The following is a 5,215-nucleotide window of genomic DNA, read 5'->3' on the forward strand; positions in this document are numbered from 1 at the left end:
TCATGAGATATCCCAAGATACCTAGTTAGTCCTCAGGCAGTGGATAGTTCATGTGGAGGATATAGCATGCTGATTTGTGGTTATAATTGAAAAAAATTGCTTGAGAGGATTCTGACAGAACAGAAAATAGGCCAATTAGTTACACAACTCTCATCCTCCTGTGATTCATGGTTGTCTCCATTTAATTTTCCTGCCACTCATGAAGTGAGGTTAAGAATAGATTAACTTCTTTTAGCCACATCTTACAATTAGCTTACTCCTTTGCTTTTTTTTTAAACAATATGACTGGGTTTAAAAATCAGTATTCTCAAAACTGTATTTAATAGTTATTCATCATAAAGCATATGCTAATATTTAAAACATTTCACTCAGCCCCATAACCTAAAAATCAATCATGGACAAAATAGTTTTTTTTTTTTTACCAAATGATCATCAAGTGCTACTTTGCAATAATTAAAATCAAAGCCAAGAAAATGTAATATGCTTGGCCAAGTAAATAGATATTAATGTTTGAAAATCAATTATATAATGATAGGTTCATTACAGGACAAAAAGGGCCAAATAAAATTATAGTTTAGAAAAAAACACAACTTCTTATAATATAAAATCTAGGAAATCAATATTTTCTTCCATGCATCTGTTATTTCTCAAATTTGTTTATAGATTGGTTAATAAGTTTTGTATAGCTGAGTATAAAGTGTGTGTGTATCTGTGTGTATGGTATTCTTTCTCCAATAAAGATGCCTTAAGGACTAGAATAGCTTTCGTTAATACAATATTCCAATCAAATCACCTATTTTGTTTCTGAACTCACAGCAGGAACCAAGTATATTTTGTGGGTGTAAGGAATCACCCAATGAACTTGATATACCTGTTCTAAGAAGTTGCTCTATTACATCCAGAAATCACAGTATTACTCTTTTTACAGTTTGTGAGATTTATTGCTGACTTTTAAAAAATTTTGTATTTAAATTCAACTTAATTAACATACACTGTGTTATTAGTTTCAGAGGTAGAATTTAGTGATTCTTCAGTTGCATACAACATCCAGTGCTCATTACTTCAAGTGCCTTCCTAAATGCCCATCAGCCAAGTACTCCATCCCCCACCCACCTCCCCTTCAGCAAACTTTGGTTTGTTTCCTATAGTGAAAAGTCTCTTATGATTTCTCTCCCTTTCTCTTTTTGTCTTATTTTATTTTTCCTTCTCTTCCCCTATGTTCATCTGTTTTGTTTCTTAAATTCCACATATGAGTAAAGTCAACTGATACTTGTCTTTCTCTGACTGATTTTTTGCTTAGCACAATAACCTCTACTTCCATCCACATTGTTGCAAATGGCAAGATTTCATTCTTTTCAATGGGCAAGTAATATTCTATATATATATATATATATTCTATATATATATATATATATCTCACATCTTCTTATCCATTCATCTGTCAATGGACATCCGGGCTCTTTCCATATTTTGATTATTGTGGACACTGCTGTTATAAACATTGCAGTTCATGTGTCCCTTCGAGTCACTATTTTTGTATCCTTTGTGTAAATACCTAGTAGTGTAATTGCAGGCTCATAGGGTAGTTCTATTTTTAACTTTTTGAGGAACCTCCATACTCTTTTCCAGAATGGTTCCTCCAGTTTGTATTGGTACCAACAGTATAAGAGGGTTCTCCTCTCTATTCATCTACCAACCTCTGTTGTTTCCTGAGTTGTTCATTTTAGCCATTCTAAATGGTGTGAGGTGGTGTCTCATTGTGGTGTTGATTTGTGTTTCCCTAATGCCTAGTGATGAGCATTTTTTTTTCAGTGTGTCTATTGGCCATTTATATGTTTTCCTTGGAGAAATGTCTGATGAAGTACTGATAGTTCATTTTTGCTTTTGTTTTCCCTGTCTTTGGAGTCATGTCTAGCAAGAATTTGCTGTGGCCTAGGTCAAAGAGGTTCCTGCCTGTATTCTCCTCTAGAATTTTGATGGATTCCTGTCTCACATTTAGGTCTTTCATCCATTTTGAGTTTACTTTTGTGTATGGTGTAAGAAAGTGGTCCAATTTCATTCTTCTGCATGTGGCTGTCCAATTTTCCCAACATCATTTGTTGAAGAGACTGTCTTTTTTCCATTGGATATTCTTTCCTGCTTTGTCAAAGATTAGTTGACCATGGAATTGAGGGTCCGTTACTGGATTCTCTATTCTGTTCATTGATCTATGTGTCTGTAACCATTCTGTCTTGATGATTATTGCTTTGTAATATAGCTTGAAGTCCAGATGTGTGACCAAAGTCCAGCTTTGGTTTTCTTTTTCAACATTCCTTTGGCTTTTTGGGGGTTTTTTTGGTTCCATACAAACTTTAGGAATTGTTTGTTCCAGCTCTTTGAAAAATGTTGATGGTATTTTGATAAGGATTGCACTGAATGTGTGGATTGCTTTGGGTAGCATAAATATTTTAACAGTATCTGTATGAGCATGGAATGTTCTTCCATTTCTTTGTGTCTTCCTCAATTTCTTTCATAAGTGTTCTATAGATTTCAGAGTACAGATCCTTTACCTCTTTGGTTAGGTTTATTCATAGGTATCTTATGGTTTTAAAACAATTGTAAATGGGGTCAGTTCCTTGATTTCTCTTTCTTTGTATTTGTTGAAAGAATATATTTGTCCTTTCCCCTGAGGTTTTTATTTATGTCTATTTGATTTTTCTTTAGATTTTTTTGTGTGCTTTTCTACTAAATGTTCAGAAGTTTTTGTATATTTCAGAAGTTAGACATTTTTCCATTTATCCATGATATACATTGCAAAAATTTTTTCCCAGTATATCATTTGTTTTTTTTAATTACTTATGGTGGATTTCTTTTCTTATTTTGATGGAGTAAAATCTATTTTTCTGTTATTACATCTTGAATTAGTTTCCTATTTCTACCATAACAAATTTAGCAGCATAAAACAAAACCAATTTCTTATATTATAGTCTTATAGATCAGAAATCCATAAGAGGCTCAGATAATTCCTCTACTTGGGGTTTCTCAAGAATAAAGTCAAGGTCTTTGCTAGCTTGGTTCTTATCTAGAGGATCTGAGGGAAATTTCACTTATATCATTAAGTTTTGGGTATAATTCAATTTCTTGGGGTTGTAGGACTGAAGTCCCTGTTTTCTTGCTGGCTTCCACCTGGGATCATCTTAGATTCTAGAGGCTGCATTTGCTAGTGTTCCACTCCATTTTGAAAATGAGCTCACAATTTCTCTGATATCACTTTTTACAACATTTTTCTGACTTCTTATTCTGAATTTAAAGGCTCATTTGATTATTTAGGCTCCTCTGAAATAATTCAAATTAATCTCCCAATTTTATAACTGCAAACTACTTTCTACCATGTATCCTAACATAATCACAGTCATGACACTAGAGAACAAAGGCCATAGGGGCCGAAATTATTCCAACCATACATCTACATTTTTAGTTTCATTAAGAAAGACTTCCTACACCCATGATATAGAGGAAAATATACCTTTTTCCTAGAAATTTTATTGCTTTGTTTCCTACATTTACATGCCCAGCGCATTTGGAATTTCTTCTTGTGTATGTTGTGAAAAATGGATCTAATTTTATTCTTTTTTAAAAGATTTTATTTATTTATGATGGAGAGAGAGAGAGTGAGAGAGCGAGAGAGAGCACAGAGGGAGAGGGAGAAGTGGAGCCCCGCTGAGCAGGGAGTCTGACGTGGGGCTTAATCCCAGGACCCTGGGATCGTGACCTGATCCAAAGGCAGATGCTTAACTGACTGAGCTAACCAGGTGTTCCAGGTTTAACTTTATTCTTTTTTCTCACTTTGATTCACAGTTGTATCTATAACATTTACTAAAAAGTCCATCTTTATCGTTTACTATATTTCTACATATAGCTGAATATAATTCTGGACTTCATTTTATTTCATTTATCTAGACAGATCTACTGGTCTAATCTATTCATGTGCCAATACCACACTATTTTAATTATACAGGCATTGGAGTATATTTTAATATCTGGTAAATCTAGTTAATCTCCCACCAGACCACTGCTTTTTCACTTTGTTCCTTATCCTTTTTGCAGATAAAACTTAGAATCAATTAGTTTATGTATTGATATTTTTACTAGGATTATATTAAGTTCACAAATTAACTTAAAAACTAGACTGAGGCACATCAATTTTGTGGTGGTAGAGGGAGAACAAGTGCAAAACCTGGGAGGAAACACCTTAGACCTCAGATGTTACAGAAAGGAAGGCACATTAAAGATCTTTGTCTTTCTGGATCATCCTGGAAGCCTTCCTTATTAAGGAAAATTCCCTGGAATGGCTCTCTCAAACTGTTTTAAGTGTTTTATATTTAAATGACTGTAAAGTCAGTCACCATGCAGTGCTCTGACAATCATTTGATGTCTCTCTCTCTCTCTAATGGTGATCACCCTTCCTTTTAATCCAACTGAGAAGTCTGTCAATAACAGCAAAGATAGCCTAGCTTCTGAATCTCCCAAAAAACACTATTAGCACCTTTAAATGTCTTCTCATCCCCACTTCCATAGCCATCCTCTATCATTTACAAATGAAGATAAATGCCATGTGGTTCCTGTTGACATGGACGATTAAGACAGGTTGAACTGACTGCTCTCAGGCAGTCCCTCTAAATGGAAAGACTAGACTCAATTATTCAAATTGAAATAGGAAGCCTAAGGCTTACCAGCTTTTTAGGAGGCTCTCAACTTGTGCTTCCCCTCCAGATGATGTAGGTTCTACTTGTAGAGCCCCAACAATTTTAATCAATGTATTTTTTTCAGAGATACCATGAAAGCCTCCTGGATTTTACTTCTTATAAGGAAGCAAATTATTAACTTGTCTTCCTCCTGTAAACACAATGGCTTGCCCCTCAGGAATGACAATAAGGGAATTTCAAGTGTTTAACGAAATGCCGCAGTAGACCATATAGCTCTCAGTGACTGCAAAGATGTCTCCAAAATGACGTTACACTTAAGGGATCTTACTGGAGGGATAAGTGGTTCCTAATTTATAAATATCTTGCAAGCCATTATCTCTAATACAGGAATTACCTTTAGAAAAGATGGCATAGAATGTTGCCATGGTGTGTCAGTCAAGATTCAATCAGAGAACCAGAAAAGCAGAACCAGCAGGAGATTACGTGTGTGTGTGTGTGTGTGTGTGTGTGTGTGTGTGTGTGTGTGTGTG

Source organism: Callorhinus ursinus, unplaced genomic scaffold (assembly GCF_003265705.2).
Source record: "Callorhinus ursinus isolate GAN/ISIS: 27379988/994484 unplaced genomic scaffold, GSC_fseal_2.0 scaffold33, whole genome shotgun sequence".
Lineage (NCBI taxonomy): Eukaryota > Metazoa > Chordata > Mammalia > Carnivora > Otariidae > Callorhinus > Callorhinus ursinus.